The sequence below is a fragment of the Dasypus novemcinctus genome, chromosome 16, assembly GCF_030445035.2.
Source record: "Dasypus novemcinctus isolate mDasNov1 chromosome 16, mDasNov1.1.hap2, whole genome shotgun sequence".
Lineage (NCBI taxonomy): Eukaryota > Metazoa > Chordata > Mammalia > Cingulata > Dasypodidae > Dasypus > Dasypus novemcinctus.
In genome coordinates, this window is record NC_080688.1 from 15,163,502 (window position 1) to 15,190,023 (window position 26,522).

At 42.8% G+C, this 26,522-nt stretch overlaps 1 pseudogene; it reads left to right on the plus strand.

The window, feature by feature from the left end:
• Positions 1 to 5,452: 5,452 nt before the first annotated feature.
• Positions 5,453 to 25,879, plus strand: LOC131273719 (L-amino-acid oxidase-like; annotated as a pseudogene).
• The last annotated feature ends 643 nt before the right edge of the window (positions 25,880 to 26,522 follow it).

The window sequence follows — 26,522 nt, forward strand, 5'->3', positions numbered from 1 at the left end:
AGTTTTTATCATTGTAGAGATCTTATTAACATTTAAACTTATGTATTAATATAAGCACTTATTTAATATTTGGCCATTTGAATAGAGCTCTTTTTTAAATTTTTTATTTCTTAATTTATATCACTTTCCGGAGGGATCAAAATATACACTGACATTGAACAAACAGACAAACACAAAACAATTACAACACACCAATAGAAACATACACTTTACAATTCACTCCTAATTCTTACTTTCTTACTTTTTTGGTATAGCTGTTTTTAAGTTCTCCATCATTTCTCATCTTAGATTTGACTGTTTTTAAGATTTCTTCTGGAACCCATGTTGCCTGTAACATGCAAGCTTGTTCTTGGAAACATTTTTATTAGTTATCAGCAATCAGTTAAGATAACTCGAGCAGCATAAATGTAGTTAAGCTCACATTTAGCAGTTTAGACAGACCATTAACACATATTTTTTGAATTACTACTCTTTAAGACTACACTGAGACTTGAAGTTCAGGAGTAAACTATTGATTTAAAACTGAAAGTTCCTTTTAACACCTTGATAAAAAAAATTTTGTACTAATTTTATTATTTTGGTTAAATAGGCCTAATCAGAATTAGCATGGAAACAAAACAGAACACCAGTGTTGCCATGTTTTTCTCCTTTTCCAGTGGTTTAGTTCTGCTAACCCCCACTAGCCCACAGCTACATTATCATGTAGACAGCAGGGGCTTTGCAGAGTTGCTGCCAGAATAGTTTCCTTACTTAGTTAACACTTTAACAGAGCGTTTTCTCACAAGCCTGATTTCACTAACAAGGACTTTATTTAGGATTTTTGCCTGTTTTAAATCTTTCAATAGTTTAAAAGATATTGGCTCAGGATGAAACTCAACACCCCCTTGTGCATTATTTGTATCTGGTGGTATCGCATGTAATGTTACCCGGAAAGCAGATAATAATTGCATAGCAATAAACATTGCATCAAGAGTGTTTGTGGGGTTGGATTAGGAACAACAATCTTATTAACATAAGGCAAAGCATCAGCAACATCTGAAAAAATTTCTAATTTAGGCTTAGTAACACAAAGTAATTCAGTAGGTGCACAGGGTTGTACTGGATACATAGAAGATATTCCATTAGGACACTTCATTGAGTTTTTGTTGAGGAAAGGGTTAGTATCAGAATGAGAGAAAAAACCTGATGGTTCCCCATTCCCCTCAAGCTCCTGTTCTTCTTCCAATTTACTTTCTTTGATTTCAAATTTACTTATGGGCTTAGAAAATATAGTAATTTCATCTTTCTCTCCTTCAGACTGTAAAGGATCTAAAGCTGCTGCTATCTAGTGGCATAAGGCCCATACTAAAATGGAATGAATTCCTTTTTTTGATGTGCTTTTCATAAAGCTTTTCATTGCGCATCTCCACTGTTTCAAATTTAAAACATTATGCCCCTGCGACTGAAAGCAGCAACAATACTTTTGTATTAAAGCAAACAATTCTAGTAACTCAGAATTTTTTACAGGCACCCCAGTAGCTTTCAACAAAGTTTTTAACACTTGTGAATATTCTTCCACACGTCCTGTTTGATTACCCATTACCCTGATGATTCTCGGAAATGTTACTTACCAAGAAGACTCGAGTCAAACTTGTTTGGACATCATTCACGATGCTCATAGGAGTCCTTTCCATGGTTCCTGATACTGTTTTGGAAGACATTTCTTCAGGACCCATACTGGGCACCAGATGTTGGAGATTTGGGCCTGAAGCATATTGGGAATTGTTGTAGAATTTGAGAGAGGTTCAATTATTTGCGTATAGAGAGGCCAGGACTCAGGAATGATTTTGAAAAGGAAAAATGATTTATTGACAGCCAGCCGGACTCGGGAGTGTTCTGTTTCAATCCTGAGCCCCAAACAAGATTTTTGAGTCCCTTTTGTACAGAGAGGAAAGGCCAAATGGTCCTTTTGCTTCACTTCTCAATAGGCTTGAATTAGCATATAACTTCCACATCCTAGGTAAAATTTTAGCATGGACTTCATACATTCTAGATAAGCTTTTAGCACATTTGGTTTGCACTTTCCCTGAATATTTAAAGTTTATAGACTTTGCATTGTTAAACTGTTTCCTGGGCCTGGAGTCGTTGCCATGGTCACCAAGGGCAGGACTGCAGCCTCTTACCATTCCACACCCACAAGTTAGGACAGACAGTTTAGGTTAAGGTTATCTCTGAAGAGACAAAGAGCCTCTCACCCATAGTACACATCAGAATGAAACAAAGAGAAAGGGAGAATGAAGCAAAGAGAAAGAGAGAGAAAGCTGGGATCAGGGGGTTCTGTGAGTAAAGACTCATCAGACAACTTTATTGTTTACAAGGTGGCTCTGTATATACCTCAGTCTATGGGAGAACAAGCAGCAACCTGCAGGTAACTATTAGCATTATTCATGATCTAAGGATTTCAAAGACTCTTATCTCAAGGTACAAAATGTAAATGTTCTATCTACCTACAAAGTGTATGTCCTCATCATTTCTTTCAGCCTTTAACAGCTTCATCCTGTTTGCTCAGAACTCTTCATTGCCACATTCCTTAGGTTTCTAGTGTAGCCATGGACACAGCACGTCTCTCATTTTGACACCACTATGCTTTAGTTCCTATATCCCAGGAGCACAGGGAGGGGGCTTAAAGCAAGGGGCTGCCATAACACAACTTGGACTAGGAGACATTGTGATGGATGTAGCCAAGGGATACAAGGGACTCATAGAGAGCTGCCAAAGGCAGGGCGAGGAGGGGAAGAGACCACCTCCTGGCCAGGTTGGGGGAGGGAGTCTTGGCAAGAAAAGGCAGGAGGCTGGTGAGAAATGCCCTCAGCGGCCAGAATTGATCAGACTGGTTCCTTGGATGTGGATACTCAGAGGGAAGGAAGATCTCAAAAAGCACTGCAAAGTGTCTTCCAAAGAAACTGCACATGTAAGGGCCCACTCAGCCCAGGTAGAGGGTCAGAAGGAAGGGTAGTTCTGGCAAGTGGGGAAAAGGACCATACTACAGGGTTCTGCCTCACTGTTCCCGGGATACAAGCCTCCCCCATCTAGAACCTCTTCCCTACTGGACCGCACTGGCCCAGGCTAGAATGATCGAGAGACAAAGCAGGAAAGGGCCTATAATTAACGGGTAGGAGTGGGGACATGCAGGGCAGGACAGAGTCTGCTGACCTTCCCTGCAACTCTCAGGCAGACCTCAGGGACCCCTTAAGTCCCACCTCTTGGAGTAGAAACACAACCCATCTGTTAGAACCCAATAACTATATGGAGTGAAATTACTGGTATTCTGCTACAGAACTATTGCGACTAGTAATGGAAGAAATTGGAGCATTGATCTAGAGAAAGTGGTCACAGTAGTTTCTGAGGCCAAGGAGAGGGAAGAAGAGATGTGATGTGGGGCATTTTAGGGACTTGGAGTTGTCCTAAATGATATTGCAGGGACAGATGCTGGACATTATATATCCTGCCATAACCCACTGAATGACCTAGGGGAGAGTGTAAACTACAATGTAAACTACACTCCATGCGGTGCAGCAGTGCTCCAAAATGGAGTCACCAAATGCAATGAATGTGCCACAATGATGAGGGAGGTTGTTGATGTGGGAGGAGGTGTGTGAGAACCTCTTATATTTTTTAATGTAATATTTTTTTGTGATTTATGTATCTTTTCTTAAAAAAACAACAATTTAATTAAAGAGGAAAAAGAAAGAAGAAAGAACTTTATGGAGCTCCTGTAAGTATTCCAAGGTACTCAGAGTCGTCTTTCTCTTTCCTTATGCCTCCCTCCCACCTCCTCCACTGCCTTAACCCTAGGATTGGGTGTCCCTTCTTTCCAAACCAAAAATGGAGACACATCATTTGACAACTTGATTTTGGAGAGGACAAGGAACAAGACTTCTTGAAGTTGAAAATCTAGACCAGGGGGTTTCCACATCTATTCTTCAGCCATTCACTTAGTCATTCATCCAGAACATAGTCACGATGTGGCCCCAGTGGAGTCACGACCATGCTAAGTGTGCAGCAGAGAGACACAGCCCAAAGCAGATATCTGGGCTCCTCAGCAGCTCCCACACACACACACACCTCAGGACAGGATGCAGTGCCCTTCAAGGCGGGTGGTTGAGTAACTCAGGGGAGCACAGTTGGCCAGTGGGACGGGGAGGCACTCAGAACTTTGCGTATGGTGTCCATTTGGCTTTGCAAATAGTAATTGCCTGTGCTGTGGAGCCCCACGGCCATGACAGTCTTTCTGGATCTCATTTTTTCACCGTGAAGTAAAGGGACCATACCGGGCTTTCCTTCACCTCAAAGAAAATAGGCTCTACTTTTCCCACCAGCCAGAGAGGAATCCTTTGCCCTAATGTGCTGAATCTGGTGCACCTCTTTCATGCACAGCTCTTCCTATTCCGGAGAAGACAGCTCAAAGTACCTGCACAAAAATGAGCACGTATTTCCTAAGGCAAGAGGGAGTGAGGCCATAGCCAGCCTCCCTAGTTTTCCCACAGTGGGGAAAGAGTCAGAGGGAAATGAGGTCAAGGATATTAGCTTGGAAAGGAACAGCATCAAGAAACCAAGGAAAATGGAAAAGTAGCCTTTCCTAGGGCCCACAGGGAAGGTTGTAAGGTCCTACGAGGTAGAGCATATCCTTCCTTGAAGTCAAGTCAGGACAAAACAAGCAAATGTCCAGAGGTAGATGGAAATGCAGGCTTTCCATCTGGAATATTCTTTTATTTTCTGTCTTTGTAATTAAAGTTTTATTGGAATACTCATTCGTTTACCTGCCATCTGAGGCTGCTTTTTTGTTTCGTTTTGGTTTTTGGTTTTTGTTGTTTTGTTTCTCTTCTTTATTTTCCTTTAAAGGTTACATTCAAAACATATGAGGTTCCCCCCTCACCCCACTCCTCTCACATCAACAACCTCCTTAACCTCAGCGAGGCGAGGCTTTCTGGGAAACGAGGCGCAGGAACACTCACCAACCCATAACGTGGAAAACAGAAGAGCCAGTCGCTCCCGGGGCTTGGAAAGGATCTTCCTTCCATATCTCAGATCCTGTTGTATTATTAAATAAGGCCATCACACGCCCCATCTTCGCTCCTGTCGTCCCACAGCTCCAGATGAGTCAGAGTCTTCTCACTGCAATTACCAGTGGTACAGTCTGTCTACTTGGAGAGGGGAGAGGGAAAGATGGGCAGCCCCCCACTGGGCGGAGGTCCTCGTCCCCTGAGGGGGATATGCAAAGGGGCAACAGGAGCTAGCAGAGAGAGGCGTGGGGCAGGCAGGGCCATCCCTGTGCCTGAAGCGCCACGGGGGAAGGAGGAAGGCGAATGGCAGTGATGCACTATTGCATCACAGGTGCAGGGATATAACCTGCGCTCGCAGCAAGTGTTACTCTGTGTTCCCGGCCCCTCTCCTGACTGCTGCCTCCACCGCCATGCACCCAGGGTGGCTGTCGCTTCTGCTCCTGTCCACGGTGACCCCAGGTGCCCGGGCCTTCAGCAGCCAGCTTCTGAAATGTTTCGAGGACCCCCAGTATGAAGAGATGGTGCAGCTGGCCAAGGACGGGCTGGGGCAGACAGCAGAGAGGAAAAGCATCGTGGTGATTGGAGCGGGCATGGCCAGGCTCACTGTCGCCAAGACCCTGCAAGACGCGGGCCACCAGGTACACTGGGGGTGCAGGAGGTCTCTGGGGGTGGGGTGGGGGGAAGAAGCAGGTGGGATGTCCCCCAAAGCTAGAGCAAGCGATGGGTTTAGGGGTCTAGGCAAGGGCAGGGCGAGGGGCACTGTTTGGTCTGACTACTGGTTCTAAACTGAGTTCTAACTAGGAGAGGCAAGCAAGGGCTGTGACAGCTGGGTGACCCTCCCAGAACCAAGTAGAAGGTGTGGGAGGGATGTGTTTGGGTTTGGTGAGTCCAGGCAAGGTCTGTCCTTCTAGGTGACTGTCCTGGAGGCCTCGGGGCATGTAGGTGGCAGAATTGAAACACACAGAGTGCCTGGAACCCAGTGGTAGGTGGACCTTGGTCCCATGAGGATTCCCAGCAACCACAAGTAAGTGTCGGGAGACTGGCGGGGCAGCTGGGAAGGACAGGGCAGGGTCAGCACAGGGGCCAAGAGGCATAGGGCAGGCACAATGCTTCCACAGGAGTGCGGGTGACTGCGAAGCAGGACCACCCACCTCAGCTTCAGTATCGGTCTTAAATCATTACCGGTTCCCAGGTCACTTGCAGAGCCTCTCCGGGCACCCGGTTTTGCTTGTTTTTTTAAATGAAATTATTTTCATTGTCTGCTTTTAAAAAGATATATAGATCACACAAAATGTTACATTAAAAAATATAAGAAAGAATTTGATGATGTCGGAGGAGTAGAGGGTGTGGGGAGTGGGGTATATGGGATCCTCATATTTCTTTGTCTTTTTTTAATTTATTTTTTAAATTTCCTTTTTTAAAAAGATACATAGATCACAAAAATGTTACATTAAAATTATTTTTAATGTAACATGGGTATGATCTATGTATCTTTTTAAAAAATGTTTTTAAGCTTTTGAAAACAGAAAAAAATATGAGGTTCCCATATACCCACACTCACACACCCACTCGTCCCACATCAACAAACTCTTTTTTTATTATTATGAAATTGTCTTTTTTTAAGATACAGAGATCACAAAAAATGTTACATAAAAAATATGAGGTTCCCATATACCCCACAACCTACACTCTCACTCCTCTGACCTCAACATATTTTTAAAATTATTTTTTTATTAAATTGTCTTTTTTTAAAAAGATACATAGATCACAAAAAAAGTTACACTAAAAAATATAAGAGGTTCCCATGCACCCCACTACCCACCCCTCACTCCTCCCACATCAATAACTTCTTTCATCATTGTGGCACATTCACTGCATTTGGTGGATACATTTTGGAGCACTGCTGCACGACATGGATAAGAGTTTGCATCATAGTTTTCACTCTCTCCCATTTCCTTCAGTAGGTTATGGCAGGATATATAATGTCCATCATGTGACCCTGCAGTATCATTTAGGACAACTCCAAGTCCCAAAAATGTCCCCACATCTCATCTCTTCTTCCCTCTTCTGCCCTCAGCAACTATCATGGCCACATTCTGAAGATCAATGCTACAGTTTCTTCCATTACTTGTCACAAGAGTTCTATAGTAGAATAAGAGTAAATACACTAATCCATGTTTTATTCCTCCATCCTGTGTACCCTGTGATGTTGATGTCCACTCCACCTCTATATCGAGAGGGTGCTTAGATCCCACATGGTTGATGGCTATAATTCTCCTGCTTGGAGGTGTAGGTACTCTGTTTCCTGGTGTGGTGGTTGACCATCTTCAGCTCCCTGTTAGCTGACCTCTGTAAGTCCAACAAACTGGAGAGTAGGAGTTGCAACTCTGCTGAGGCTCAGGGCCCAGTGGGCACATGGCCAGTCCAGACAGTCAAGTCTCCTGGGTATACACCAACCCCCTCACCAATCATAGTTTCAGTAAAAGTGACACAAAAGACATGTGTAGAAAGATCACCTCTGAGTCCAACTCTATCACACTCAGGAACACAAATTCCAAAGTAGGGCCCATTGACAAGGCACTGAACTCCAGAGCCAACTGCCATGACCACAGAAACTGTGTTTCTCCATAGCCCTCAGGAGCACCAGTAACTGGGGTTGTATCTATTTTGGCTGTCTCTGGGATCCCGCTGAGGCATGCGTAAGCATGACCCCTCTGATGACTTCCTGACTCTTTTTGAAGACTCTTAGCCATATAATCTCATTTGTCTTTACCAATCCCCCTTTCATTCAAGGTTTTTTTCTAGATGCATCACCCATTAGTGATTGGTACTAATCCCTCAGCACCAAGGAGGCTCATCCCTGGGAGTCATGTCCCATGGTGAGGGGGAAGGTAATGCATTTACATGCTGAGTTTGGCTTAGAGAGTGGCCACATGTGAGCAACATGGAGACTCCCAGGAGGTAACTCTTAGGCACCCTGCAGTCTAGGCCTAGTTCATCTTTCAAGTACACAGGACATAAGCATAGTCATCAATATCGAGGGCTCATTGTTGGACCATCCACCTTCCCTGGTCTTTGCTGTTGCACTTGGGGGATTGTTGTTGTTCCATTGGGGAATGTGACAGAGCTCCCCTGTCTAGGAACTCAGCACTCCTGTAGTTGTTATTTGTAACTGTAACTACTGTGAAAATATCCTACATATATCTGAACATTTTTATGTACCCGATGTATATGCCCCAGAGAACTCCCTCCCAACCACATGTCCCCCATCAATAACACCCCATGCCAGTGTTCCTCCCCTGCCATTGTTGAACCCCTCTATGGTCTAAAACTTCAAAAATGAAGCTTAATATATTGCCAAATTCAATTAATAGGAAAATGAAATCATAGTGGTAGGTTTAAAGATTAGAAATAGGATACATACTAATTTAGAAAAATTAAAATAAAGTAAAAATAAATGAGAAATATCATAAAACATTGTTTTTGACATTTTGCTTTTCATCACTGTAATAGTTGTTTCCCTGTAGGTACAGTGGTAAGACAATTTCTTTTGTTTCTTCCTTAGTGTCTACCTCCTTTTATTTTTCCTAATTTTTAATTTTGTCTTCAAAAAGGGTTTAGATCACAGTAATTCAGATATACAACATAGGGGATTCCCATATATCCAACATCCAACTCTTTTCCCCCTTCCCCAGCAATGATCTTTCTACATGTTCATGTTATATTTGCTGCAGTTGATGTAAAGATATTGAAACAGAGCTACCAATCATGGTTCCATTTGGGTTTACATTACGGCTTATATTTTAGACTCTATACTTTTCTAAATTTTCAGTTATGTTATGGTTTACATCATGGTTTACATTTTAGCCTATAGACTTTCATACATTTTTGGTGAAACTTAACATGTCCTATATCCATCATTGCATGATCTTGTGGAACACATCCATTGACCTCCCAGTTACCTGCTTCCATCTATTTTATTCCTCTCTCCCCTCCCCACAGAGCCCACAGTGACAACCATTCTTCACTGTTTGAAGGCCCAGATTCACAGATACTTGCAACAATGCTGAGGGCTTGAAATATTACACTCTCCCCCACTGGGAGCCACCAATTCCTTTATTTCCAGAACTTCAAGCCTCCCCAGCATATTGGTATACCTTCCCACTCATTGTATGGGTCTCCACCCAATTATATAACAATGATATAACACACTATGACAAGATGAGCGCTCACACACTCCCTAGAAGCCTGCCCCTCTGCCAGACGCTCCCCTTAAGCACCTTAAGCAGGTAACCCTTCCTTATTATATTTTCTAAAGAGTTTTCTCAACATTGTAGTTTCAACCACATACCTAACAATCTCCCTTGTTCAACTGTTCCCCCCAGTCCTCCCCCCAATTCTTTGGGCCATCTGACCCACCCGCCCAACCTAATCCCCCCTCAAGCCTGCAAAGCCCCACTCAAATGTATCCTATGCCCCCATCGTGTCCCTTCACTGAACTACTTACCTTCACTTTATCATAGATTTCACCCTTGTAGGAATCAACTCACAAACTTCCTCTCCCCCACCCCCCACCCCCAATTTCCTGTAAGCCTATCATCCAGTCTCTAGCTCTCTGAGACTGCTTGGTTTGCTTATTTCATATCAGAGAGGTCATGTCGTATCTGTCCTTCAATGCCTGGCTTGCTTCACTCAACCTAAGGTCCTCAAGATTCATCCATGTCATTCCATGTGTCTGTACTGCATTCCTTCTTATAGCTGAGTAGTATTCCATTGTATGTATGTACCACATTTTGTTTATCCATTCATCTGTTCAACAACCTTTTTCATCATTGTAGCGCTATCATTGCATTTGGTGAACACTTTTTGGAGCACTGCTACACCACATGGACTATAGTTTACTTGTAGTTTACACTCCCTAGCACCAGTTTTGTTGTGTTTTTTAAAAATATTTTTTGTTTTTAAAAGATACATAGATCACACAAAATGTTACATTAAATAATATAAGATACCAACCTTCACCCCCCACTCCTCCCACATCAACAATCTCTTTCATCATTGTGACACATTCATTGCATTTGGTGAATACGTTTAGGAGCACTACTTCACTTCATGGATTATACTTTATATTGTCGGTTATCCTCTCCCCCATCCATTCAGTGGGTTATGGCAGGATATTTAACTGAGAGCAGAACTGATTCTTCTCTGCCTCTCTAGAAAGGCACAGTTGCCGAAGGTAACTGGGATTGAAGAGGCAGAGGGCAGTGTTTGTGATGGCAGGAGTAGCAAGGTGCCCTCCTGGGCAGGAAGGCCTGGGCGCCCCCTGGGTAGGCTGGGGCTCCAGGAGGACACCTGGGCATTGGCTTGGGGCGGCTTCCTGTACGGGAGACCCTACCCTTCAGAGCAGAGCTGGTCAAGCACAGGACCTGTTAGAGACCAGAGGAAGATGCCTGTGGTGTCCAAGTGGCGCAGCCAACAGACGGCCAGAGCTGGAGGCCAAGGAACTGCAGCCAGCATGGGGAGGCCGGCAGGTGTGGAGAGACCAGAGAGCACTGGGGGGGGGGGGGGGGGCAGAGGCCCTGCTGCTCAGGAGCAACTCACCTGTGCATCGAGGCCTGGGGGGGCCCAGGTAATCCTTGAAGGCAAGGAAGGGGCAGGCGGCACGCTCCGCCAGCAGAAAGGAGGCCAGCAGCTTCCCAGTCCTGGCTCAGCCCTCTCTGACTCACCCCACAGGCTGTCCCGTGAGTTCATCAGGAAGCTGGGGCTGAAACTCAATAAGTTCATCATGCACAATTCCCGGACCTGGGTGCTGGTCAATGGGGTGCGGCGGCAGGTGAGGGAGGTGGAGGCCCGTCCCCACCTGCTGGACTACCGCCTCAAGGCAGATGAGGAGGGCAAGACGGCGGAGCAGCTGTTCATCAAGTCCCTGCAGAAGGTGAGTGGAGGCGGGCGCAGGCAGCCCTCATGCGTGGCAGGCCCCTGACCCTTCCCCGTGAGCCCCGGGCACTCCTGGGTCGCCGCCTCCTCTGATTTCTCTCTCATTTGCCCCGACCCTACGCCCAGCCATAGGGGCATCTACTGCTCTGATCTTTGTCCTCCTTCCCTCTTTCACACCCAACTCAGACCTGGGCTCAGCAGGCTCCGACACCCCAGCATCTCCACATCCCAGCACCGACACTGAACTTGTGCAGGAAGCTAAAGCGCTTCCATTAATCTAAGCACCCTCTCGATATAGAGATAGAGAGGACATCACCATCCCAGGGTGCACAGGATGGCAGAATAGAGTATGGATTAGGGTGGACTTACTGATAATCTACTATGGAACTATTGTGATTAGTAATGGAAGTAATTGTAACACTGATGTGGAGCAAATGGCCACGGTAGCTGCTGAGAGTAGGGAGAGGGAAGAAGAGATATGATGTGAAGGCATTTTCAGGACTTGGAGTTGTCCTGGGTGGTACTGCAGGGAGAGTTGCTGGACATTGTATGTCCTGCCATGGACCACTGGGTGGACTGGGGGACAGTGTAAACTACAATGTAAACCACTATCCATGTGGTGCAGCAGTGCTCCAAAATGTATTCACCAAATGCAATGAATGTCCCATGATGATGAAAGAGGTTGTTAATGTGGTAGGAGTGGGTTGAGGGGGCTGGGGGGTATATGGGGACCTCTTATATTTTTTTAATGTAACATTTTAAAAAGATTTTTTTTAATAAAATAAAATAGAAAAAAAAAAGAGCTTCCATTAAAACTGTCTTCCCAATCGAGGTGTTAGGTAGTTGCACTAGAACCCAGACTCTTCAAACACTGCCCCAGCTGCTTCTGCCCGTGGCCTCATTTGTCAGTGCTGCTACAGGCTGGGGTGATTCAAAACCACAGAAACACATTGTCAGTTCTGGAAGCCAGAATCCAAAATCTGTGTGTCCCCAGGGCCGTGCTGGTGCTGAAGTCTGCAGGAATCTGCCAGGGGCTTGAGGTCTAACTCTACCTTGCCTTCCATCATATGGCTATCTTCTCTCTGTCTGGGCCTAAATTTCTTCTTCTTATAAGGACACCAGTCACATTGGTTTAAGGCCCACACTAACCTGGGTATTATCTCATCTTAACTAAATAGCCACTTCATAGATGTAGGAGTGGGACTTTGACTCTTCTTTTGGGGGAACACAGTTGAACTTATAGTAGGCCATTGATTCTGCCTGGTTTCTGTAGAATGACCACAGGTTGGTGGTCGGGATGAAACGAGCGAGCGTGGGAATGTCAAAGTCCTGGAAATGTGGTGAGGGCCGGGGTGATAAGAATCGTCAAGTCAGATGAGTGCTAGAGAGGAGGAGCAATGCCAGACGCTACCTGTGGTAGCTGCTCACCTTTCTCTGTTGAGCTGGGGTTCGCTCTGCTTTGAAAACCCCTTGAATTCCCTGCAGAGGAGCCAGGCTCTTTCACAGGAGTGCGCTCCTGCGAGGCCTTGCCCACAGCCTGGGTTTGCCAAGATGGTGCAGAGGCTCTGCAGGGACACGCCCAGCCCTTGGACAGCTCAACTGGAGCCTTACTCAGCAGCTCAGGGGCAACATTTTCATTTCCTAGATTGTGTAAAGCACCTTCCGTGAAATGAGTTCGACTTAAGCAAGGGAAATTTATAAGTTTACAGTTCAGGGTCAGGAAAATATCCACATCAAGGCCTCATCAAGGCGATGCTTTCTTCCTGGAGCTTGGCTGCTGGCGATCCTTGGCTCCTCTGTAACACGGCAGGGTACATGGTGGCACCTGCTGGTCTCTCCCTTCTCCCTGGTTTTCATCACTGCTGTGGCTTTCTCTCTGTGTTTATCCTCTTGTAAAGGCCTCCAAAAACAGGATGAAGACTTTTCCTCAATGAGGTGGGCCACACATTAAATAGACAGCCTCATCAAAAGAGAAAGTGGTCACAGGAGTTGCTGAGGCCAGGGAGAGGGAAGAAGAGATGTGATGTGCGGGCGTTTTCGGGGCTTGGAGTTGTCAGAAATGATATTTCAGGGACAGGTGCTGGACATTATCTATCCTGCCATAACCCACTGAATGGACTGGGGGAGGGTGTCAAACTACAATGTGAGCTATAATCCATGTGGTGCAGGAGTGCTGCAAAATGTATTCACCAAATGAAGTGAATGTGCCACAGTGATAAAAGAAGTTGTTGATGTGGGAGGAGTGCGGGTGGGAGGTGGGGTATGTGGGAATCTAATATTTTTTAATGTAACATTTTTGTGATTTATTGTATCTTCAAAAAAATACTGTTAAAAAAATAAATACTCAAAAAAAGAGACCCATCCTGAATGAGAGAGGTGGGTCACACCTTAACTGAACAGCCTCCTCAAAAGCCCTGCTTCCAATGGCTTTACTAACACAACCAGGGGCCCCAGCCATTCCTGTACCATTCACCATGACCTGGTTAAGACTAAAGAAGTGTGTCCCACACAGGAAGAGGGTGGTAGACTTTCCTCCTCCAGAACTCCAGTATAATGGCCTGGCCCTCACCTCCACAACCCTCATCATCTGTCCATAACCAGAGGTTAGGTTTTCACCACCTGAACTCATGTAGCAAGTCTCACATGCCTGCACAATTAGATGGGAGTGGATGGGGATGGGCCAAGGGGCATGCACAGAGCCTTCAGGTATAATGGGCACCAGTCCCTAGCATCTCTCCTTCTCTCTTTTCCCCATGCCCAGGTGGAGGAAGAGCTGAAGCAAGGTACCACCTGCAGCCAGCTGCTGGCGAAATATGACTCCTTCTCCACCAAGGTCAGTCCCCCTGGAACCTCCCTTCCTGCAGCCCACTCCCCATCAAGCAGGGCTCAGTCCCCTCCCCATGCTCAAGGCAGAAGTTAGGGATGTTCAGCATTGAGGTCGTCCCAGATCTCAGAGGGAACCTGTGCCCAGAAATCATCCTCCCATTGGTCAGGGATCCGCAAGAGTGAAAGCCACATCCTTCCTCTCTGCCCTTTAGTTAACAATGACTTTTAGAACTAGAACTATTTGAACATTTTTAGTTTGGAAGATGTTTTATAAACTCTTTATAATTCATTATAACTACATTGACTAGCTACTTTATGTTTAAATAAATTTATTTGATTACAATTACTAACTAAAGAAATTTACTATATTTAAGAGAGCATATTTACAATTTTTTCTTTGGCTTAATTTTACTAATGTGAACTTATAATTTTTATTACTTTAAAGATTTTGTTCATATAGTGTTAATTTAGTTTCTAAATTAGCTATGGGAGATTATACTCAAGTTAAATAAAATTGAAACGATTATAGTTTATTTCAGGAATGTTTTTCTTTTTTCTTACAGGAAGCTAAAAACTTTTTTCCTTTGTTTAAGTTATGAAAATGAATAATTTTAAAGCATACTGATTATCAGGTTTTAAAACACATTACACAATTACTTAATTTGTTTAATTATAACCTAGGAAAGATTTTTCTGTAGTTTTTATGGACTTTTCTTTACTTACTGAAATTTGTTAATAGAGCCACTAATTACTTTTATTTTGTTGGGAAGAAATTTTTTGGAAGAAAATAAGGCTCACCAGATTGTGAAGAAGAAGAAAATAATTTATTCTTAATTGTGCAATAAGGGGCGCAGAGCCAGATATGGCTGGCACCTCGAACAAAGAAAAATGACACAATTTACACTCTTAGGCCTAGCATTCAAGCTCTTCCTCTGTTTTTTTATAGATTGGATACTTTAGAAGTTATAGCTTATTTGAGAAGATTTAACTTTCTCTTGCAAAAGTTTGTGATTTAACTGCTTCCTTTATTACATTTCAATCATTTTAGCTTTTACTTGCTTTCTTTTGTTAAATAAGGAATAAAATTTAGTGCTGAAGTGGCACTGACCTAGCTACTTTTTGGGCATTCTTTTATTGCCCATAGGATTGGCTTAAGCTGGTTTTTTCTACCGCGGTTCAACTCGGGAGTGGGTGACTGAGGCAGCAGGGTGCCAGGTTACACTAATTAACTTTTTTTTTCTTTATGTGAAAATTAATTTTTGTTTTTACATTTTATGGTTGACAAAAGGTTTACACTGGGAAATTACAGGGCAAACTGATTTTTAATTTCCTAGCCTAGTAGATAGGTTTAATTTGCTACACCTAGTTTTGCCTTTAAAGCTCTTGCAAAGAGGAGGCCCTTTTTTAATTGTTTTTATGATTAGATTTTTATATGACTTTTTCATCTTGCTTAGTTTAATTTGGCCTTTAAGGATATTTACTTACATATATAACTGCATATTTAATTTTCAAATTATTAAAAATTAAATATGTTTTTATTAATTTGAGTTGAGCTTCTTTAAGAATTTTTATTTGTTAATTTGATATTACTCTGATGTATGAAGATACACACTGAGCAAATGGGCAGATACAAAGAGACAAAGAAATAACTTGTTGATGTTACTCATAATTTGCTTTATTTTATATACTATTTAGCTTAATTTGGGGTTAAAAATATATATTACTTCTATAACAGCATATTTAACAATTGGAGCAAATAGGCAGACATGAATAGTTTGACACAAAAATGTAACTTTAGTTACTTTAAAAAACAAGTGTGACTGCAAAACATTTTAAAGACTTTTGAAACTTTTTTTAATTTGCACTATGACTGCAGTTTTATACAACATTTTTTTTAATTTAATGGATTGTAACTAAAATGTTTTTAATGCTTTAGCACTATTTTTTATTTTAGAACTTTATATTTTACTTTGAATTTAGCAGAATTTTGGATGAGCAACAAGATTAATCTTATATATATTTATTGAGGCTATTTGAAGCCTCAGGGAGGCAGACTGGTTTTTCTCATGAATTGCCACTCTTAGGAGCACTCACTGTTAGGGCAGGAGACTTTTTCCTCTTTTTTTTTTTTTTTTTTTTTTATTTTGGAGATAATAAAACTTCAGTGGTTGCTTAACTTTATTTTATCAGGCAGCAATTTATTTAGTTTATACTTGAATTCATGAGAGAAAGGGTTACTAATACTAGGACAGGAGACAGTGATGTTTTAGCTTTATTTTGCCTTGTAGGGGCAGAAGCTATTATGAAAAAAACTATAGGCAAAGGCAAGGGGTGAGGTTAGGCTTGAAGTAACCATAAACAAAGGAAAGATTAGTTTAGAATTTACACTTAAATAATAGTTTAAGCTAAATTCACTTAGCTATAATTTTAGTTATTATTTTTCTGCTGTTTTTTAATATATATGCATTTATAAATGATTTTAACTCTTAGTTACAGTTTTTATTAATTTTTTTAAAACTTGTGAATTTTATAACACTTTTAAACACTTTTTATTTGACTTCTAATATATTAAATGAATTTAACTATCATTTTAATTTTTCTTTTAAGGTAAAAGAATAAACCTCTCGCAGTTAGTTTGAAAGAAAAAGCTACTTTTCAGGATTTGATTTTTAGAACATAATGTTTTTTAAAAGAGATAAGACTTTTTTTTTCTAAACACTGAGGAAATGATGAGGTTAAAGCACAAGAAGCTATTTTGATAAAACAGATTTTTTTTGTATATTGATTTTATTTAATTTCAATTATAAAAATTTTTTTTCCACAAGCCTACACTTTTAGTATTCATTTAGGTTTTGTTCCACACTTGACTCTTTCCAATAATCAATTATTTTATGTTAGGACAAAATCATTTTCTGTTTCCTTAAGAATAAAAACATATTTTATATATCCTATATACTAAGTTACCAGGCAAATTTTTTACAATATATAATTCCCATTAATACTAAACAAGCTTGTTAAAATAATGAACTTTTTTTACTTTAAATACTTAGTAGCATGTAATATTAGAAATAGATTTTTGGAAGCAGGTTGGCAGGGGAGGCTGGCTGCTAAAGAAAAGTTTTTTTGTTATAAAATTACTTTTTATTATTGTTATTAATTCAGTTTTTGTTTAATAATGACTTTTTGCAATTAGCCATTTGAATACCTTAATTTAAACAATGATTTGTTAAACTTTTATAATTATTTATACTTTTAAGACAAATTTTACTTTGACAGAACATATTCTCTTACTTAAAGTTCTACAATATCTTTCAAGAACCTGGGCAGAATGCAAACGTATTTTGGCTTTGACACTCTAGGGAGGGAACTTTACTGCATTTATTTTGATTCTGTTTTTTACTCCCTTCACTTCCATCCCACCCCCACCCCTTCCAGGCAGTTGGGTGCACAACAATCAAATAGGAAAGTGGCTTATGAATAGAAGGGGTCAAGCTGCTCTTTTTTTTCTAGCTTTTGGTTAAAATGGGCAGACAGAACCTACTTAAATTCGGCAGCTCTTTTAGGGAATCAGCCACTATGCTGGGACAGCCCTAACAAATTTGGGTGTGTGGCGAGGACACAGATGGCCTCCAAGCCCCAGCAAAGGGCCAGACCAGAGACAAGACAGCAGAGTATGCACAAACATCTAGACTCTGCAAACATCCAGGCTTTTCAGTTTTGTTCCATAATTATTTCACCTCTTTGCTAATGGCAAGGGAGGGCTCCAGCTCTACTCAATTCTACTTTACATAATGAAACAACTCTAACACTAGCATTGAGCTGACACAGACAGAAGCACAAAGGTTACTAATTTGACCCACAAATTTTATATATATTTTTTCAGAATGGCTGCCCCTACAGCCATCACAAACCTTAGAACACTTAACATTTGGTATAAAGTGAATTCATTTATAATTTAGCACCATAACAAAAGATTTCAGCTAGACTTTTTTTACTGTTTAACTTTATACCCAGACCAAGCTCCACTAGAAAAGCTGATTCATTTTCCTGTAACTAAGTTGTTGTTTTTTTTTTTTAATATTAGACTAATTTCTAGGACGTTAGGACTTGAACCTATAAATAGCCCTTTTTATTAAAATCAAGCCTCCAGTCCTTTAGTGGATATAAGACCAGTACCAGATTTTAACATGCAGTTAGACAAACCTAAACCACCAGGGCTTTTTCCTGGTTTTTCTCCTTATTCCAGACTTAAGAGAGAACGGCTTTCCCCCAATTTTCTGGGGCTACTAGGGTTCTCTTGGGAGGTGATCTGCCTCTCCTTCCTACCAATTAAAGCTAGGGCTTTCCAGACTGTGCTCACCCAGGGAGTTTTACATTCTTTCATGTTTGGAGTTCTTTTTCGTTTCCAGAATCCTTTTCTTCAGACCTTCCATTGCCCTCGATTTTTGTCGGGAAGATTCTGGTATAGCTAACATCTTTTCTGGATTAAATTTAATCCAGGGGCACCCAGATTTGGGGTTCACCCAAGTCCTCCAGGCTTCCTCAGGGATTTGGAAGGGGCAGCAAAATGCTACTGTCTCTGGCCTTCGTTTGCGATCCCTTCGTGGACCGAAAATGTTGTAGAATTTGAGAGAGGTTTAATTATTTGCATTTAGAGAGGCCAGGACTCAGGAATGATTTTGAGAAGGAAAAATGGTTTATTGATGGCTGGCCGGACTCGGGAGTTTTTTGTTTTAATCCCGAGCCTGGAACAAGATTTTTGAGTTCTTTTTATACAGAGGAAAGGCTAAAAGGTCTTTTTGTTTCCATTTTTAATAGGCTTGAATTAGCATATATATCTTCTACATCTTAGGTAAGCTTTTAGCATGGACTTCAGGCATTCTAGATAAGCTTTTAGGGTATTTGGTTTACATTTCCCCTGAATACTTAAAGTTTATAGACTTTGCATTGATAAACTGTTTCTTGGGACTGGAGTCCTTGCCATGGTTACTAAGGGCAGGACTGCAGCCTTTTATCACCGCACACTCACAAGTTACAGATAGTTTAGGTTATCTCTGAAGAGACAAAGAGCCTTCCACTCATAGCCCACATTAGTAGGAATCCACTTTCATTCTTTTGCAAATGAGTGGAGATCCAGTTTTCCTAGCACATTTTTTAAAGATACTACTCTTTCCCAGTTGAGTGGTTTTTGCCCCCTTGTCAAATTCAATAAGTGAAAGGATTGATTTCTGAACCCTCATTTTGATACCAGGGTCAGTCTATTCTTGTGCCAGTACCAGGCTATTTTTATTGCAGTGGCTTTGTAATAAGTTTTATAACTGGAAAGTGTTCATCCTCCAACTTTGTTCCTCTTTTTCAGGATGGCTTTGGCTATTTAGGGCCCCTCAACCTACCGTATAAATATGATGATTGTCTTTTCCATTTCTGTAAAGGAGGTTGCTGGAATTTTTAGTGGGATTGGTTTGAGTATATTGCTTTCAGTAGAATTGCCATCTTAACAATATTTAGACTTCCATTCCATGAGCATGGCATGTCCTTCCATTTGTTTAGGTCATATTTAACTCATTTTAGCAATGCATTTCAGATTTCTGTATACAAGTTCTTTACCTCTCTGGTTAGATTTATTCCTTCATATTTGATTCTTTTAGTTGCTATTGTAAATGGAATTTTTTCCTGATTTATTCTTCCAATTGTTCATTAATAGGGTGTGGAAACACCACTGATTTTTACGTGTTGATCTTATACCCCGCCACTTTGCTGAATTTGTTTATTAACTCTAGTAGCTTTGTTGTGGATTTTTCAGAATTTTCTGGATGTAGAATCATGCCATCTACAAATAGGGAAACTTTTATTTCTTCCTTTCCAATTTGGATGTGCTCTATTTCTTTTTCTTGCTTAATTTTTCTAGTTAGAACTTCCAGTACAATGTTGAATAAGAGTAGTGACAGTGAGCATCCTTGTCTTGCTCCTGGTCTTAGAGCAAAAGCTCTCAGTCTTTCGCCATTAAATATAATCTTAGCAGTGCGTTTTTTTGCATATCCCCATTATCATGTTGAGCAAGGTTACTTCTATTCCTAATTTTATAAGTGTTTTAATCAAGAAGGGTGGTGAATTTTCTCTAGTGACTTTCTACATCAATTGAGATGACCATGTGTGTGGATTGTTTTGGGTTTTTTTTCCTTTTTTCTGTTAATGTGGTGTATTACATTAATTGACTTTCTTATGTTGAACCACCCTTGCAGACCTGGGATAAATCCCAGTTAATTATGGTGTATGACTCTTTTTTTTTTTTAAGATTTTTTTCTCCCCTTTGCCTCTTCCGCCATTGTCTGCTATCTGTGTCCATTCGCTCTATGTTCTGTGTCCGCTTGCATTGTCAGGTGGCACCGGGAAACTACATCTCTTTTTTTTGTGTCATCTTGCCATGCCAGCTCTCTGTGTGCGCGGTGCCACTCCTGAATGGGCTATGCTTTTTTCATGCAGGGTGGCTCTCCTTGTGCAGCACACTCCTTGCACATGGGGCACCCCTATGCGGAGGCACCCCTGTGTGGTACAGCACTCCTTGCATGGCAGTTATGTGCATGGGCCAGCTTACGATATGGATTAGGAGGCCTTGGGAATCAAATCCTGGACCCTCCATATGATAGGCGGATGCTCTATCAGTTGAGCCATGTCTGCTTCCCTCTGACTCTTTTAAAGTGCATTCAATTTGCTGGTATTTGTTGAGGATTTTTGCATCTAAAGTCATTAGTGTTATTGATCAGTCATTTCTTTTCTTGTGGTATCTTTATCTGGTCTTGACATGAAGATTTGGTTGGCCTTGTGGGATGAATTAAGAGGTCACATTGTCATCCAGTCTGGGGGCTCTTAATGCCCAGCACAGTCATTCCAAAAAGAGGATCTATCTGGTTGGGTGTATCAAATGTTTCCTGTCAGTGCCAAGACTGCAAGTGAAAGGGATATGGCTATTACAGGAATACCTGTTTGGGGACAAAGTGGGGGGTGGGCACGGACCCAGAATTTATTCTGAATGGTTTCCTTTGCTCTGTGGTGGTATACAAAGGAATTGTGTTCAAGATAGGAGTACATAGTGCAAAAATAGGGTAAATAGGAGATAAAAGGAAATCATGGAAAAAATAAAATAAAAATTTAAAACTTTATAAAAAGGAGACCATGTTGAAGATAGGATATTTTTGGGGTGGAGATTGGGAGTTGGAAGGGGTATAGGATGAATAAGAGAATAGACTGAAAATAAGATAAGGAAATTCAGGCATGTCTTCAAAGGGTATCCCTTAGTGTTTGATTCTGAGAATGCAAATATGTCAGGGAGATCCTAAATAGGATTATAGGTCACTGATAAACAGTAGTTGTTTACCAACTTATCGAAAGTGATAATGAAAGATTTTAAAATTAAATATGGGAGGTAAAATTATTGTTTTTTAAAAAGGAAATAAAAACTTAGTTCTTTTTAAAGTGAGAAGACATCCTCTTAAAAGAGGATGATAAAGTCAATATAAGTATCAGTGAAGCTATTCTGATATGACATAGAAACTTTGCTTTCTAGGCATGTTACTCAGATAGTTAAGCAAAAGCTTTTATAACCTCTCACTAAAGCAGCCAATAATCCAAAACAATTTTACAATTTTAATAGAGAGAAATTCAAATTCTAATTTTAGATGAAAATGTTATCTTATATGAAAGCCCTTTAAAAAATTCTTATAAATAAGCCTTTCAAATCTTACCATTGAACATGACAAATAAAATCCACTTCTCCACATCCTCTACAACTTTTTATATTCCTTTGTGTTTTTCCTACACTTTTCCTATTTCTCATTCTGCAACATCCAGTCCATTTACTTTTGGACAAAACTACTCTTTTTCCTTAACAAAACTCATCCTGTATTCCTTACATACTTAAATTACGAAAATGACCTTAGAAATCGTCTTCAAGTCAACATTCTACAAAACACAATAACTCTTGAAAGAAAGCTTGTCAGAATAATATCTCAATTTGGTTAAACACAGATTTACATTTTTCATCATTTTAAACTTCTAGTAGATACAATGCTAGTTTATTTCATCAGCAAATCTGTATAAATTTAGGAAGAACATACCCAAGTAGATTGCAACCTATTACCATGTAAAATTGGTTATATTGCACTTAATGTGGATAACTCAGAAGACATAGTTATTTTTTATTTGATTAACAATAGTCAACTAGTCCTGTTTGCTAAAGGTTTACCTAGATTAAGTATGCCTGAATTTTTAAAACATTTGGATTTAGTTATCAGAATTTTTGTTCTTGGCAGATGGGACAAGTTGAACTTCTTTGTTTAATATGAGATGTAAAGCTTTTCCATTTTAATCTGTGGAGGAGACTTTTAAGGTTTTCTTTGCCCTGACATGTAATCTTGTAAAAACTTTGCCCTGTTTCCCAGCCTTATTTGACTTTCAGATTTATCATGGAAAGAGAAATTTTGTAGGTCCCTTTCCAGGTCTGACCAGCTTTTGCCATCCAGGATGTAGCATCAGAATTCGGACCGACACATGAACAAGCTGATAAAGGTCAGATAATCCTGGATCATAGGCACCCAAAAGAATTCTAAATTCTCCCATGAATATTTGGGGAATTCTTTAATTATAGCTCTTCATTTAGTTTAGGCCCAAGGTTTAAGTGCTCTAGTGGATGGCAGGTTTCCCTAGAAGTCTTAATCTTTTTGGAGCCGGGACTAAATCATTTTTCTTCAGGGCACCAAGAGGAATCAGTTAGACACCGGTGGGGAAGGGCTGGGTAAGGAAGATGAAGATGCGGCAGCTTTGGCTTGCTTTGCAGTTCAGTACCCTTTGTTCTGTTTTTGCTGTTCTTATGCCCCGCTCCCTCCCCTCCCACATTTTCCCACAATAACAACATCCTCCATTAGTGTGGTCCATGTGTCACAACTGATGAACACGCCTTGGAGCATTGCCACTAAGCGATGATTGTGGTGTACATGCAGTTTATGCTCTCTCCCGCACATTTCTTACCAGATGTACAGTGACCTGTATCTGTCATTGCAATGTCATTCAGGACAATTCCCGAGTCCTGAAAATGCCCGCAAATTACCCCTCTTCCTCCCTCTCCCCCCTCAGAGCCTCCAGTGGCCATGGCCTCCACAGCCCTGATAACATCTCTGAGCATAGTTCTCAGAGCTCTGTGCCCAGCTGAGTGTGCCCTTGTCCTGCCATCCCACCCTGATCCTTTCTGGTGCTTGCGGTCTCTGGCCCTCAGCTCCACAGACACCCTGACCCTCCTTCTCTCCCTTTGCATGCGGCTGCAGGAGTTCCTGATCAAGGTGGGGAACCTGAGCCGCGGGGCCGTGCAGATGATCGGAGACCTGATGAATGCCGATATTGGCTACTGCGAGTCCTTCATGGAGAGCCTGCGTAGCATCGTCTCCTTCCACAACCAAACGTAGGGATTGGAGTGGGAGGTGGGAGAATGGGCATGGGTGTGTGGGTTACTAACCAGAAGAGTGGTGGAAGAACTTGTTAGAGCAGGTGAGGATCCCCAACGGAACAGATAGGGGAGCAAGGGGTGAAAGCAGGTGTTTTCAAGCTCTGGAAGTCCCATCCCTCAGAGTTTCTGACTCCAGAGATCTGGACCGGGCCTGAGGTTCCCAAGTGATGCACATAGTACTGGTCTAGGAACCCCACTTTAAGAACCACTGGCTAAGGGACAATCGTGCCAGGAGGTTACAGATGTTGTAGGACGATGGCCACAGCTCAAGCTTGAGGCTTTCAGCACCGAAAGATGCACTAGGGAGGCTGGATCTGGACCCACAGCCACCAGCCTACTGGCAGCTAGCCATCCACTCTGGGGCTGTAAAGGTGAAATAAAATGGAGTATGTGTTCCTGGTTCCGTGAGACCCCACTCAGACAAACAAGGCTGTGGATAGCGACAGGAGGGCAGGCTGTGGTTGCTGGAGAGCCAAGCAGACTCAGATATTTGAGCTTCCAGACCTCTTCTTTCCCCAGTAGTGTCCTCTCTGCCAACCCCCAACTTAGGTAGTCTGGGCAAATCAGTTTAAATTCAAGCCAAGGCCTGCTTGAAGGAAGGATGGAAGGGAAGGGGACTCCCTAGACAGACCAGGGCTGGGGGATAACCCTGGACCTCATAAGTGGGAAGCCGGTGCTCAACTACTGAACCACACTGGCTCTCCTGAGTCAACTGCTGAGCCATGTCGGCTCCACATAGGTTACCCAGAGTCAACTACCAAGCCACATAGGTTACCCTGAGTCAACTACTGAGCCACATCAGCTCCCCTGAGTCAACTGCTAAGCCACATAGGTTACCCTGAGTCAACTACTGAGCCACATCAGCTCCCCTGAGTCAATTGCTAAGCCACATAGGTTACCATGAGTCAACTACTGAGCCACATCACCTCCCCTGAGTCAACTACCAAGTCACATAGTTTACCCTGAGTCAACTACTGAGCAACATTTTTTACCCTGAGTGAACTATTAGCCACATCGACAACCCTGCATCAACTGCTCAGCCACATCAGCATCCCTGAGTCAACTATTAGCCTCATAGGCTCCCCTGAGTCAACTACTGAGCCACATAGGTTACTCTGAGTCAACTACTGAGCCACATCGGCTCCCCTGACATTTTTTAGTTTGTTGTTTTTGTTGTTTTTAGGAAGCATGGGGAATCAAACCAGGGACCTCCTGTGTGAAAGCAGGTGCTCAACTTCTTGAGCCACATCTGCTCCTGAATGGGGAATCTTAGTGGTACTACAACTTCATGCATAGAGAGCCCACCCTGTGCTAGGCTCTCACAAAGGGCATTCTGTAGAAGGGGCTGAGAGTGACTGCAAGGGTCTTGTGTCCTTGTCAGCCCTGTGACTGAGAATCCTGGCCATGACATGGGGCTTTGGAGCACTGTATGGAGATGGCCACCCAAAGGGGCAAGAGGGAAGTGGCTGGGTGCCAGACCACTGTGCATCCTCTAAATCTTGTACCCAGCACGGGGCCGGACCTGCCCACAGGGGAGGCCTTTGTCTGACCTGTCAGCCTGAAGGTGCCCCTTTCACTAGCCCCTTGTAGCTAATGGTCATTTGGCCTTGCCTGTTTTCCTTTTTCCAACTGCTCATCTCTCTAGCCCTGGGCCCAAGCAAGTTCTTTAAAGGACTCAGCCCATGTCTAGCCCCAATGGCCTTGCCAATCAGCTCACTTCCCTCTTTCTTGCCTATTCATCCTCAGCTTTGATGAAATTACCGGAGGCTTTGACCAGCTCCCCATTGCCCTGCACGACTCCCTCTTGCCAAGGACTGTCCAGCTCCACTCACCAGCCGAGGAGGTGGAGGTGTCAGGTGACCACGTCCGCATCAGGTACCAGACCCCCAACCCTCTGCGGCCAAGAGCACTGCTGACTGCGGACTATGTCGTCGTGGCCACCACGACCAGGGCAGCCCGGCTGCTCCGCTTCCAACCACCCCTCTCCCCAAGCAAAGAGGATGCACTGCGTATTGTCCACTACCACAGTGCTGCCAAGGTGGTCCTGGCCTGCACACAGCGCTTCTGGGAGCGTGACGGCATCTTTGGTGCCTACTCCACCACAGACCGGCCTTCCCGCTTCATCATCTATCCCAGCCACATCTTCCCCAATGGCACAGGGGTCCTCTTGGCCTCTTTCACCCTGGACAATGACAGCTCAATCTTCACTGCAATGGACCCTGCCCGAGTGGTGGATGTCGTCCTGGATGACCTGGCTGCCATCCACAACCGGCCCAAGGAGGAGCTCCAGGCCCTGTGCCCCTACTCCAAGGTCAAGGATTGGAGCCAGGACCCCTATTCCATGGGCGCCTTTGTCTCCTTCACCCCCTACCAATACGTGGACTATGTTCGGGAACTCTGCCAACCTCAAGGGCGGATCTACTTTGTCGGCGAGCACACGTCCCTGCCCCACGGCTGGATTGACACAGCCATCAAGTCAGGCCTCAGGGCCGCCCAGGATATCCAGGAGGCTGTGAACTTGGCTTCCTCAAAGGGCCCCAGAGACCCGGAAGGGGTCCACCCCAAAACTGAGCTGTAGGCAGCATCAGGGCGCACAGGAATTGGTCTCCTGGGAGAAGTCTGAAAACATAGTACCTTGTGATAAAATAAAAACTCTTCATGCAAGAGGCTGTATTGGCTCTTCATCTCGTGGCTGTACTGAATGATTCACACACACAGCAGCATCTCATTGAGAAAGCAGGAGGGAGCTCCTCTGAGGGAGTGGGAACATGGAGTCTAGTGAGGAGATGTTCCAACTGACTGACGTTAAGTTCCCCTTTTACATGGGAGAGTCTTACAAAGTTGGGGGGGTGAAGGGCAGATATAAGCTGATTACTATGGTATGCTTGTCCCATCTGATGAGCTATCTCTATTGACCCCAAAACAGTTTATTAGCAGGTGTTGCTTATCACCAACCCTGTAGCATGTGTTCCTTTTCTTAGGCAAGCCCTTCTGAAGAGGGTGTGTTATCCAAAAGGGGTGCCAATGCAAAGTACCAGAACTCTGTTGGCTGTTATAAAGGGTATTTATTTGGGGTGGAAGCTTACAGTCACAAGGCCTAAAGAGCCCAGCTCAAGATTAGTTCCTCACCAAATTCTGTTGCTACAATGCAAGATGGCGTGCAATGTCTTGAGGGTTCAGCCTTCCTCTTTCCCCTAAGACTCAATGGGCCCAGCTTCTTC